Here is a 14,446-nt window from a genome sequence, read left to right on the forward strand (position 1 = left end):
TTGGAAGTTGTGTAGCGTATAAACATAGACAGAGAGGTTTGACTAGTTGTGGTTTGCTCAGAGAATAGAAATCCCTGCATACAGTACCTTTATATTCACCCTTCTCTAATAAATCCTTCAACTTGACCTTCAATGTTTCAGGTGTCTTTCTTAATGTCTTCAGCACTCTGCAGTAGCTACAGTATTACAATGTGTGTGTATTACAGCAGTGATGGCTTTTATTAATCTGAATAATATGACATGATCATTAGAGATTGCCATGCAAGACCTCCAGAGGAGAAAAAAATCTATTAGTACTAAAAGCTTACAAGAATAGGTATATTGATTCAGGGTCACGGCTCAAGTCCCATTATTTCACTGGGCCTTGAGATAATTGGTCTTAGGTCAGCAATCTACTACTATTTTACCAGGTCCTCCACACAAAAAAGCTACCACGCTTACCAGATTAACATAAAACACAGGTCACTGTGATGATGAAACTTTTTAGCCATGCTCGCTATTTGGCTGAGTGGGTAGGTAACGTGCGTTGGTCTTTCTGTCGGCCCACCACCTTGATTCACACTGAAAATCAATCAAAATTATCAAAAGGATTGCCATGACACATTCATGGTGTCCAGAGGATGAATCCTACTTGCTTTGGTTGTTCCCTGACTTTTCGTCTAGCACACCAGCAATATTAAAGGTTTCACAGGTCGACTGACATATCTCAAAATCTTGTGTGGTTATTCCATGGTTTTTCCCACAGCGCCACCGTGAGGTTGACTGTTTTGTTTTTTCCAAAAATTTCTGTCCAGCTATTGGATGATTAGCCATGAAGGCTAGTACAAACATTCCTGTCCGGCTCAGAATGACCGGTAAAAACTAGCAAACAAAAGCTAGAAAACATAAAATTGTCATTGTGAGCATGTTAGCATGTTGCTGTTGTTTAGCTCAAAGCAAACTTCTAGCCTTGCTGTATTTCTTTAAAATACCGTTTGTCTGTTAGATTCCCATCTGTCTAATGAACAGTTAAAGCTGTATCTATTTCTCATGGTCTCAAAGTTTACTGCTGACTCCATGTCATGGTAAATAAGACAATAGGTACCACTGAAGTCCTTGTCAATCTCCCATAATCCCGCTGAGTTGTTGAGAGGAAAGAAAGGAGGGATGGGGAAAGTGGAAATGGGGAAACAGCTGGGACTCAACAGAAACCTGAAACATCGCCAGTCAGCAATGCGGAAACCCCAGAATGCTCTAGACTCTGAATGTAGAAGTTTGAGCTCTCTAAAGGCTCAGGGAAATCATTGTGGACACTACAAATGTGAAGTTTATTTAGCCTGACTGGTCTTTGGGAAACCACAGAGCCCCGGCTGCAACCTCCCTTCATGCCAAGTGCTTCCAGTGAATTAGTTCGTTTTAAGAGACAGCACAATGCATTCCTTTTAGAAGGCGGCTCTACAAGCCCCTACAGGCATCTCCGACACACCCTGCCATTAAAACAGGGAGAGCAAATCAATTGATTGCTTAACACGACCTTGATCTCTCATGAATCAAATCAAAAGCATCGACAACAATAATTGTCCCGATAAGGGCTCGCGGGGCACTAGTCTAGATAATTCAGCAGTTTAGTCACTGATAATGAATAAGGCTCTTTATGTATCCACATTGTACTGCTAATGGCCATTAAACACAACATGCATCAGGCATCCGTGCATCACTAAAGTACCCTGCGTCTCTGAAACAGGGCCACAGGAGAGGAAATGTAACACGGTCCGGTTAATGGAGGGATTAATTCCTGACTGTGACACTGTCTAACTAGAATAATCCTTGTGTGTAGCCATTTCTACCATCCAAATAAAACATGACATGATGGCTGACAGCTTGTTTTCTTTTAAAATTAAGAAGAAATAATTAAAAAGAAATTATGATGGGGGCAGAAATGTCACTGCATTGCAGGATATTTGTACTTTGATTGGAGATACGTCTTCATGGGATGTGCTGTATTAAAGGGATTAAAACAGAGTTCTAATCTAGTTAAACAAACCTCCCTCAGACCAGCTACAAAAATAGACAGTGAGGAAAATGACTTAAAAGTCCCCGAGGCAGAATGGCGATGAAGAGCATACAACCAGCTGCTGCAATATGGTTTTTGGCTTTCAGTCTCTGGTGTCAGATGCCTTCTGACACTGAACACACTGGAGACTCTGCCATCTGCACAGATGGACATCAGCGCTGTAAAGGGACCTCTTTTATGGCTGCAGTTGTTTTATAAAGCAGCACAAAAATTAAATCAGGGAAAGTGGAGTTGAATCATCTTTAACCTGAAGTGTCTTTTTCACCCATTCACCAAGGTTTGTAAGACCTGAATGGTTATCAGCTGAATTGAAACATAATAGTTTCTGAGAGACAGTTGTGGTGTCCTGAGCTCTAAATGAGGACAAGTAGAGGCACAGACTGCCTCAGTTTTATTTGGATTCCCTAATATGGGGAAAACATGTGATACAAGACCCATAAATTAATGTTCTGCAGCGTAGGAATGATTTCTGCTGAACTCATGACACATTAGAACTGCAAAGTCATTGCTGTAAGTGTTTGGGAGGTATGAAATGAAACCTCTGCCGATGCCTTCTTTATTTAGGCTTTCTTTTAACTCTAAATATTCTTCCAGGAAAGGGTCAAACCTGTTTCTAATTCTAATTTTCTCAAGCAAGCCAAAGGCTGGACAGAGGCTAGAAATTTCATGATGTGCTGGGATATGCTCTGCAAAAGTCTGGGTTCTACACACACACACATACACTGCTCATTTTAAGGCCTTGTGCCAGTAATTCTTTTTGCATGCTTCCTTCAGCTCAACTCCTTGAATGTGTCTGAGGAGGTCAAGTGTGCATGACATGACAGTGTGGCTGCCCAGATTCCGACTCCTCTGCACTGACTCATTCTGTGTTTTCAATCTGAAAATCCAGACTGGTAGGATGTAAATGGCTTTTCGCCGTACAGCCAATGATTAAAGCACAAATGCGAACCTGCTAGACGGTCGATAATCCGGCCGTTCCCCCGGCACAATGTCTCAATCTCTCAGAGGATGTGGAAAGGTCCCACTGGCACACGGCTCACACACTCACAGCTGAGAAATATCTTTAGGCTCGAGCAGCGCGGCAGAATTCATCCTCACACCTTTGCAGAATATTTTGTCCTGGAAGCTTGGTGTCCCAGAGACTACTTCCAGGGCTAGTTGGTGAAGTAGCTGACGATCTAACTGCCAATACACCAGCCAAAGGGGAATGTGCTAGTGCCAATCGGTCACAACGGTTCCCCAAGCTTCTTTCTTTCTTCTCTGTTATGTGCTCTTTACTCCTCCCTGGCATTTTGTTCCCAGGATTGTACATTTGTTTCATTAAAGACATATTCAACAGGGAAGAGGGGTGCTCTGACAGTTAGCTGTTATAGCGAGCTAACTGCCAGCTAGCTCGTTACGCAGTTTATTCAAACGGCGTATTTCCACCATCAGCATCTGTCTCATAACTGCAAGCCGTTCCTCTCTTATGGAGCGGTTAGTACTCCGACAGAGGACGGTTGAATTAAAGTGGATAGTGCAACACAGCTAACAAGCTGAGACTCCATTTAAAGTCTGACACCTGAAAGGAAAATGCTAATTCTCCAGATCTTTGGTGCTTTGATTGATTTTCTGCAGTATCTCTTACTGATGTTTGCTATGTGAGCTATATATAAAAAAAGGCTTCTGCCGTTTTCATTTTCAGCATATTAACACAAAGTGGAAATGAAACTGAAATATTGTTTCACACGAAACAATCTGTGTACATGCCTTTGTGTGCACGTAGTGGAGTAGATCTGGTCTGCAGGTGACGGCAGATGCTGGTGAGTGAAGTGGTTCAAGGCTGAAGGAACGCAGGATTCATCTGACTCTTGTTGAACTGTCCTATCAAGTACGATGTTGATATATCAGCCATATCGCCAGAGAGAAGGTTGATATTGAGCTATTCTACAAAATCCCAGGTTTCGTCAATGTCACTTCTTGAAAACTATTCAATATCTGCAAATGGCAAATCATCAGAATTGTTTAAAAATGAACTTTAACTGCTGCATTGTGACAGAATGCAAGCTGCATGAAAGTCAGATATACCATTATACACACAAATCCACCACACCAACCACCACATCCTGACCTAGTTATAAGGCACAGTACTTCCCACACTGGCAGCTGGATTTAAATCATCTCATATGGATACAATACCCAGGGATACTGCGCTGGATATACTCCCAGATACATAAAGGATTGCATCAGATTGTGACACATTTCTTTGACTTCTTGTTCACAAGGTCTTTCATCTGACTTGCATTGTTGTGCAGATGTTTCTACTGTGATCCTCCTGATGTAGCTCTCCACCGCTGTCTTCCAGTCATATCTCCACACATCCACGCCATAATGAAGGAGACATCAGAGAAGTGTAAAGCAAACCCACGGAGTTCATCACCAGAGCTCTGAGGCCCTGCGGCACCAGCTTCCAGAAAAGCTTTTAAAATGTGCATGGATCCAGTGCTGTAAGTCGAACAGGTCCAGGGAAAAACCACCGGTAGCTGGCTGGTGCATGTTCTGTGCGGGATGCTTTCAGAAGCGCTGCTTTGCTCGGGCAGAACCTCCCCAATTACCTTCTCACCTGGGTGGCAGTGATGGACAGGCTGGAGGTGGGGGCTGTGAGGGGGCACAGCGCTGTCTCCAGGTGTAATGAACAGTGTAATGCTGGGTGAAGAGTTCGAAAGGGGACCAGGGCCATAGTGTTGTGTTGACCTTTGGAGTGATGGACAGTTTGGTGATGGGGGGGCTGTTATTTTGTCAGGTTCATTCTTGTCAGTGAAGGAGGACGGGAGGGTGAGAGATGGCCAGTGTGAGTGAGGGGTAGGTCGCTGCAAGTGACGTCCCATTAGGGCTAGGTGTTGAGGTGGGTGGCGATACCTGGCCTTGGGTCCTCCTGTGACACCCTTTGAAAAACAGGTTTAAAGAAGGTTGACAGAGCTGCAACACCAGAGTGCATGTGGGGTGTGTTGCAGAGATAAATAACTTTACCACTTATTTTTTTAAATTCACTATCTAGTTGCTATTATTTTATGAAGGTAAAGTGCGTTCTGAATTATAAATGAAGAGTAACTACTCCCTTGTAGGCAGATTAATTCGTCGTGATTCAGCCACACTACCTTTTTCCATGTGCACTTGTTTTCACTGACTCTTCTTCAGTTAGAACATTTAGGTTGTTTACTGTAACGCTGATGACTCACACTCTAACCAATAAACGGATTTCAGCCTAATTGTCTTTCCCCATCATGTCTGGCGAGCCACAGCTGTGAACATCAACAGTAGGTCTGCAGGAGCAGCAGCAGGAAGCAAAAATCAAAGCTAAGCTCAGTGGTTAAGTTAGCCGCTTCATTCATCCAGGTGTATTCGCGAAAAAGGGGAGGGGACAAGTGCCTCTGCCAGGTTATAGTGACACGAACAGGAGGACGATTAGTCTGAGTCTGACTTTTGCAGCTTGTTATGATGAAGATCATCTCTAAAATAAATCTCAAAATGAGGGGAAGTTGTATCTTCAGGCTGCGCTCTGTGCGTGTTGTGCTGAACAAAACTGAAATTTCTTTAACAAAACGATGATTATTAGCTGTTCTGAGTCGTTGTTCATATCACACAGTTTTCATGTTTTGTCTGCAGGTTCTCTGGTGTGTAAACTGTATACACCACTGTGCGCTTGCACTGCAGTGTTTTCTCACACAGACCAGAACAAAATATCCTGTTAATGGAATTCAACAAACTGGGAAATACTCTTTCTTTCTACCTTCTTTCTAGCTGAGATTTAATAAGACGATTGATACTAGTGTCATGTCTGTCCATTAAATCTAAAGCTATAGCAGCAAATGAAGTATAACCTGCTAATTAATGAGCGTTTTTTGTTTGTTTGTTTGTTTGTTTTTTACTTTTTCTCCATGTTTCTTGTCTTTAAGCTAATCTGTGACAACCTATAGCTTCATATTTAGTGCACAGATATGAGATGAGGTTTCGGTCTTCTTATCTATCTCAACAAGAAAGCGAGTGAGCTTCCTAAAATGTCCATTTACTTCAACACCAGCCCTCCAAAGTACAAAAGCTGCAGTCTTTCATTGTTCTTAATGCACTGAAACACAATCAAGGACAGCAAAGCTGGACAAAGATGAATAAAAATAAACATTTGACGCTCAGAGCGGGTGAGCTGAATCCTGATTTGGGCATGTATGAGCGTGACAGTGATGCATCACCTGTGACAGCCAACATGCAAACAAGTACAGGATACTGAGACTAATTTGGAGAGATAAAGGTATTTTTTTAAAAATATTAAAGAGCATTAACAGCTTTTCCTCCCAGCATTACACTTGCACCTAACACACAATGAACAAATAAGAGATGCTCTTGAGCCTCATGATTCTAATTGTATAAAAACCTCCTCTTCACATCGTGATACGCAACACAAATAACAGCAGCATATAAAGAGAAAGCCAAGAAGTCCATGAAAATACACTTGTATGACTGGTTCACAGATAACTGATGCAGCTCATTATCTATTATTCAGTCTTTTAACTTTTTCTGTACTTTTTAATCATGATTTACTTTTCCGATTCTTTTTCAGTCTGTCAGACGCTGCCTCTGCATTGCTTTGCAGTAACATTGTGTTGTGTGTGGTGCGAACGTGACGGAGAGCAGCACAAATATTTCATCCCTGAGGAGAAGTGAAACTGTTGCTATTTTTAAGCATCTCCACGGATGCCAAGAAGACAAGAAAAAGACATGTGCTGATTTAGATGACCCCTTACCAGTATTGTGCTACTTACTAAAAAATAGTTGTTAGTTACAGTTAGGAGCTACTTCTTTTTTCTTTTTTTTTTAAAGTAACGACGCTACTTTACTGGTTACTTCCACCAAAAAGTAATGCTGGACTGCCATGTGTAACTTTTTAGTTTCTTTTGAACTGTCTGCTTTGAAATGCTCTTGGTAATGTGCCTGTAGCTTTCATTCCAGCTGTTGTTGTTGGCAGATCAAATGTCTGCAGTGGTGATCTGCTCTTTTCTCTAGAAGGTTTTCTTTAGCTCATTTTCCATTTTTACTTATTTACTGTCCAGGTAGTTGGAGAAAGTTTTCCTGGCCGTTTGCCAGCCACCTAAACAGGATATCCAGTTAACCAGGTGCCTGAAAGCAGGCGACTCAACAGTATACAGAGGCTGCATATTTTCTTCAACACACCGTGCTATTAGTTTCTTAAGTCGTCTCTGGGTCACAGGAGTCGGAGCTGAAAATAAAATCCAGCCTCGGTTGCTTGGGTGGAGTGGCTTGAATGCGCAGTTAGCTTTGTGCAGCCACGTCACTTGTCCAGGTTTTTCGAAAAGTTGGAATTACTTTTCTTTTGCGGTGTATAGAAGCTTTGTTAATCCTTCAGTCTTCACTACCTGCACACAATTTACATTTTACAACAATGCTCATGTCACCTTCCATGTCACTGCTTAGCGGCGTGCACGAGTGACGATTATGTGCAAGAGTGACAATTGCGAAAATGATTCCAAGATGTGACTGAAATGTTGGATTCCAAATCAATAAGGAGGTAACAACAAAAGTAAGTTGATTATTAGCTTTTTTTCCACAAATTTTATTTGCATTTTTTTTTGTAATTTTTTATTTGTAATATTTATTAATAACTATTCCTGTAACACATTCCTGCTCAACACACAGAGAAGATTATTAGGCCCAATGACAGGTCTGCTCTCTATGAGTGCATTCTTCTTTTGTTTGCATTTCACCGGATGGCACCTTAATGAGCCGAAGCTGTCGCTGTTTAAATTACGCAGAGCAAGGAACAGAGTGGCAAAGAGTAAAATGGCCCTTGCAAATATGAGCAAGGTCATAATGAAGTGGTCAGCAGTCGCCAAAAATGGCTGGAGAAATGGCTTGATTTATGTCTGTCTGTAATTGAATGAGAAAAGAGAGAGTGACCTCTACTAAGGCCGAGCCTCGGCCAGTCAGAGGGAAAATTCAGACACGAGGGATGTGAAGTTATTTCCTTCCATCGCCGACAATTATCGTCCCCGCAACTACTATATACAGTTAACATTAGCTTTCAAAGAGAGTCGACACGTGAGGAGTCTGCAGGAGGCCATGTTTACCCATCAGGAGGAACGTGCTCTCATGGAGGTTAAAGAGTGAATAAGAAGAGTTTCACTGATGAAATTCTGAACATTTCTCTGCCAGGTCAGCAGCTTTTTATGGGTTATTCGGCTGTAACAGTAAAACACAGAAAACTGCTGATATAAATCAAACTATAATATAAAACCACTTGTTTTAATGTTTCATCAAATATTGAGAGTTTTTATGCTCAGGCAAGGATTCACATGCTGAAAGCCTTTCTGGATAGTGCCATGTAGGATTCGAGTGGACGGACTGGGGGACACTGAATGTCTATGCTCCTCAAATACAATCACCAATTACAATGAAAAATAGACATGGTGTATTAAGAGAGTATAGAGTTCTCTGACACTTTAGTTAGGCACAATGGTGCTTTGAGTCAAATGTCAACATTTGAGTGCTAAAATGCTGATATTCAACAGGAATAATGTTTACCATTTTAATCATCCTTTTTGTGTTGTGCCAATTCATCTCGACGTTGAGATACTTCATTAGATAAATAGAAGATACAGGCGCTATATGAAAAGTCAGGGGATCACCAAAGTCATTAGGATTCATGCTCTGGGGCTCATGAGTGTCTGTTTAATATTTCCATCCATGCAACACTTTTGAAGATATTTTAGCGTGGACCAAAGTTGCGGCTGATAGACTGACTTAGACTGCCATGTCTATGGTTTGACCACTGGTATGAGGATTCAGAGTTACACTGTAAATGGACTGTAAAATAAAATATGAAACGGAAAAAAAATAAAACTGTAAAAAGATGAAATGGTGTGCGTGTTCAGACCTGTCTTTTAAATCTGGCTTTTCAATCAAGTAATTGTTTGCTATTTATTTTATCGATATTTCTTTAAGATTTGTTGTTGATTATGTTAAATTGTTTTTAATTGTTTTTTTAATTATTATTAAGGATTTTGGGCCACGTCTTTACCGGGAAAGTTTTTATGATAAAAATGCCCTTTCTTCAGGAAGTTGGGGTGGAACTCAAACTGCGCACTTTCGTCCACTTACGTGACAATTTACCTGACAGGAAGTAGAATCCAACTACATCGCGCTTCAAGCTAGCTAGTAAACGTCAAAAACAGTCCGTGGAAAATGTTTCCGTGTGACCTCGAGACTACAGCGGCAGTTTGGAGAACAGAAGCTGGAGCACCCAGAAAAATAACCGGGGAACAACGCGAGTGCAACTAGAGTGGAAAAGCAAACTTCAGAGACAGATATCATCCGAGCTAATGAAGCTAAGTAATTAAGCTAACACCTGAGCTGCTAACGGCCATGAACGTCAAGCAGCCCGTCAACCGCCACCTCCTCCACCGAAGTGGATTTACACCGTCACCCAGTCCCGTTTTACAACGTTTGTGTGAGTTTATAGTGGGACAACATGAAACTGAGACAGTGTTGGGACACACGGTACGTGTTGTTTTCCCAGCCGTTATTTGACGTTACATCAACGGGCCAGATTTAAGACGGAAGAGGCCAGCTAACTCCAGAGAGACCCGCAAGTGGAGTCACGGTTGAAGGATTTAATCCTGAGATGGAAACTCTCGACGACTTGGTGAGTAAAGCTTTTTTTGTGTTATTAACCGCTGGCGTTAGCTTGCATCTGTTGTGCTGTAGATCAAGTCGTGCATCTATCAATGTTGTCAGCCCTGACGCTGTCCATGGTTTTGTATTGTGTGTAGTGTTGGTTAACTCAGGGCTGTGTACCTTTTGTTTTCCTCTGTTTTGTGTTGTTGCTGCTGGATTTAGTTGTGTATTCAGAAATGTTGGACCTGGTTGGCTTGCATTCTGGTTACATCTTGTTGTTCATCAGCTTCTCAACATGTGCATAAACTTTGTTCCCAGTTGCTGTTGCATGCGTGACCTCCACCTCCATCAATTGTGAAAAGCAGCTTAGTTCATTTAGTCAAGTACTTTATGCTTAAACTCTACTACACTTTAGAGGTAAATATTGTACTATTCACTCCACTGCATTGATTTAACAGTTGCAAATTTAGATTAATGATATAAAGTAAAGTCAATAATTGCATTCTTATGTATGGTTATAGGTTAAAATAAGACTTTATTGAATGCACAAGCTACCAGCAGTATGTAATGTAAGTAAAATCACCCCACATTAAAAGTGATGTACGTATTAATGCAATAATAATTGTAATCCAATAATATAACCTGAAATAGGACATCCTGCATAATGAGTACTTTTACTTTTGGTGCTTGAAGTATATTTTGCTGGTAATACCTTTATAGGTTTGCTTTGAATGCATGACTTTTACTTGTGACAGAGTATTTTTACTCAATAGTAATGTTTACATCCAGTGTTACTAAACAAAAATGTATTATGCATTTCTCTGAGGTCTAACAAACACATTGAGTGCTTGTCTTCCTCATTAATTGGGTACATTTACATTTGTTTACATCCATGTTTAGTTTGCAGTCTTCCTCCTCCCTGTCTTTGTTGGTGCAGCGCTGCTTTTCTTGGCACATACTGAATTGGATGAATACACTATTTAACCTCTTTTGTTGCAGTTAGCCCAAAATGACTTGTATAGGTTGCAGATATCATTAATTTTGGAAATATTTGGTGAAAATCCACATGAAGCTAGGGCTGGAGAGACATATCAACATCATGGGTAAATACATCGATTTGTTTGGAGCGCCTTGATGTGTTGCACTTTTTACGTTCATCCTCAATTATGTTGGCTTATGCTCGCAGGCCTGATAACAATGAGACTTTGTCTTAAAAAGCCAAAACCAAATTGTCAAAAGTGTGAGAATTCTTCAAAAAGAGATCTTGAAATCTAATGAAATGGTGATCTGCACGCTTTGTGAAACTCAACAGCACCAGAACTACTATGCATGAGCATGTCAAATGAAAACAACCGGGAACTCTCTGACCTCAAAACGACGAGGCAGCAGTGTATTTGGACCATTACAGTAAGTTTTGTTGAATGTTGGTTGGTAGCCAGTGCCTGGGAGTCATTGTAGTAGTCATCCTTATCCGTTGTATTTCAGACAAGAGGTCAATGAAGACTTCCTAGAGCTAGTATTACAACGCCACTTTCCGGCAGATTTGCAATATGTAAGTGGTGTATTTATGCGCATGTAGACCTAGAAAACTAAACTACGTAGATTTCCATCAGAGTTACGCTGTAAATTGATGTTAGCATCCTTTTGCAGATAAATGATACAAGCATATTTTCCATTACAATTAGCACTAGTCATTGAAGTAAAACATACTCTGCACCCTCTACGGTAATTAATGGCAGATTATAACAAACAGTGCCTTTCCTAATAGGCCTACACTGCATAAATCTTTTGTTATAAATAGTAAAGCAAGGGGAGCACTTCCTGGATCTGAAAAGTGATCACTGGGGCCTACTTGAACAACCAGAACAAGTCCTGATACCCTGTGGGTGTGCCACTGTCTTCCTGAGTGGAGTGGCTTATGTCACTGTTTCAGCTCTACCTCTGCTGGTGAAGTGCCTCCTAAAGGCCACACAGAGCACATCATTGGACACCATGCCAGTCAAGGCATTTCCAGGCTGTTACAGTACGGGACATGACTTCAAGATGGGAGCTGGAGACCACATTCAGAGATGATGCACAAAATGTATGTATTATTGCAACTGCTCTTGACCCAAGATTTTGCAAACTAAAGTTCATTCTAGCAGAGGAGAGCCTACAACCAGAAGTCAAAGTTCAAGCTCTAGCACTGCCATCCAGAAGTCAAAGTTCAAGCTCTAGCACTGCCATCCAGAAGTCAAAGTTCAAGCTCTAGCACTGCAAGGAAAAAGAGGAGAGAGAGAGGAAACGCAACAACATCAGAGTAAACAGGATGACTCAGCAAGTGCCAAGCCACCAGTTTCAGAGAGGAGGCCAGTGTCTCTGTTGGACACTTGGCTCAGATTCAGATGAGCAAAGCAATAATGAGGAAAACAATTGTCAAGATTATGATATTAACAGTGAAATGGTAAGGAATGAGGTACTGATATATTTTGGTGGAAGGAAAATTTAACAAGATTTAATACATTGGCCATTCTGATGAAGTCATACTTGTCTTTCCCTGCAACAGCAGCCCCATCCAAACGCCTCCTCTCAGCCGCAGGGAACATCGTGATGAAGGAAAGAGCAAGCCTGACTGCAGAGCATTTAGACACACTTATATTCCTTTACTGCAGTGCTAATAGAACTCTTGCTTGCCCTTTGGTGTTGAGGAAAGTTCAATTCTGAGATCAGTGCTCATTCAGATTTAGTTTTGTTTGATTATCAACCTCTTTTGAGCTAATATATGCCCCAAAACTCTCTTTAAGTTGGGCTGAATTCATGTTGCACTCATGGACATTTGTATTACTGATCAACTGACTTGGAAAATTTTATTTGTGAAATAAAAATGTTTTTATGAAAAATGCTTGAATAAAAGGTTGAAAGATAGAAGGATAGTAGAAGGTATGATTACTATTTATTCGTTAACCAAGGGATTAATCAACTATTCAGCAAAGAATCCATAGATTAATTGACAAATTCTAAAACATAATGATTAGTTTCAGCCTTACTTGAAACTGAAATGAATTATTGACAGTTAATAAGGGATAGTATAATATGTATTGAGATGAAATACAAAAATATGAATAAATGAAAACATTTATTAGTATGTCTTTTTTTCTTTTTTTTTCTTTTTTAAACCCAGCCCAGTTTCCCAGCCTGCATGTGAGTATATGACAAAATTTCCTCACTGCTCCACTAAAATATGTACAGTCCATACAAGTGACAGGTAATTAATCTAATAGAGCACATAAAAAATACAGACTCAACACTGCAGTGGACATATATAGATATGGTCATAAATATAGACACACATTCAGCTTCTTTATTGTAGATTAATGTGAAAGGGAAATGGAAAACATCACTTTTCTTTACATAATACTCCTTTATTAATTTCCCTAAAAGGCGAATATACTTTTCTATATTTCTGCACCGTGCCAACTTATTTGTCCCAGTAGTATTATATGAGCAGTTTGAGACAATTCAGTTTCAATGATGAAAATCACATTCATCATTAAATCCAAGTAGGGATACACAATGACTGTTTTTTAAAAGCCATACCGATAACTGATTACTTTCAGCTCCTAAAGGCGGATAGCCGATAACACACACATATACCTTAGATCATGGCATCAATACTATAAACAAAACCAAAAACAGTTTTGACTCTTTAAATGAAGAGATAATAATTTTTTCCAATGAAAAACGATTGGCAAGCCTCTCAAACATTTTCTTGAAGCTATCAAACAAACCTATTTTATATCTCACATCAATTTAAATAAGGTGCATTACTAACTGATCTTAAAAATGATGGCCCCTTGAACTGATGCAAAGACATGCATCAGGATTACAAACTGAATAAGTGCATTCCATCGTAACTCCATAGTAAGCGCCATCATGTCCATGATTAGATTGACCAATCGCCAAAATTCAGCTGTGTTTATTTCTCGACAGACGACCGCCTGCTCAGGAATTCCTAACAGTCATTGGCTAAATGGGGCAATTTGTTAATTTACGAAGCTCACGTGATTTGAGTGGCAAAATATGAAACAATTTACGGACATTACTTTTAATTTGTTTGGAGAGGACCAGACGTGTGGCTGGAGAATGACATGTCCCCAGCAAAAAAGACAAGAAAAGTAAAGAACAACGCTGGACCGTCAGGAGAAGCGATATTAAGGCACAAGCGACTTGAGGACACAGAGACTGACCAGATTGCTGCTGATGTTTCAGTGCCTCTTGATGCTTAGTGTCTTGCTTGTCCACTTAGATTCCTTCTCTGTCTCCCTCTTGCTTGTTCCCTCCTTTATAGACCAGCTGAGTGCTTGGATTAAAGCTGTTTAAATGTCAATAACATTCAATTACCCATCCCTAATAGAAATGCCTGTTTGCCAAAGCAAAGCAGTGCCTGACCCGTGTTGAACCCAGGTTGGATGATACACGCTGACCCATTGAGATCGACTGCCAGCGCTGGTTTATACTGTGTCAGTCTAAAAGGGGTATAACAGGATCTATCCTGGCTTAACACTCCATTAACCTTACTGCTTATTAGAGCAGCATGCTTGCTTTTTTGTCTTTTTTTCCTACAGAGACATGCAGCGAAAGCGGTATCCTAAGGCTTTATATATCATCACATAAAAACAGACCTGTTGTGACTGATTCCATTGCCGTTCCATTAAAACAAAGCTTGCCAAGCTAGAATCTAATCCTGAG

The sequence above is a fragment of the Chelmon rostratus genome, chromosome 3, assembly GCF_017976325.1.
Source record: "Chelmon rostratus isolate fCheRos1 chromosome 3, fCheRos1.pri, whole genome shotgun sequence".
In the NCBI taxonomy this organism is placed as follows: domain Eukaryota; kingdom Metazoa; phylum Chordata; class Actinopteri; order Chaetodontiformes; family Chaetodontidae; genus Chelmon; species Chelmon rostratus.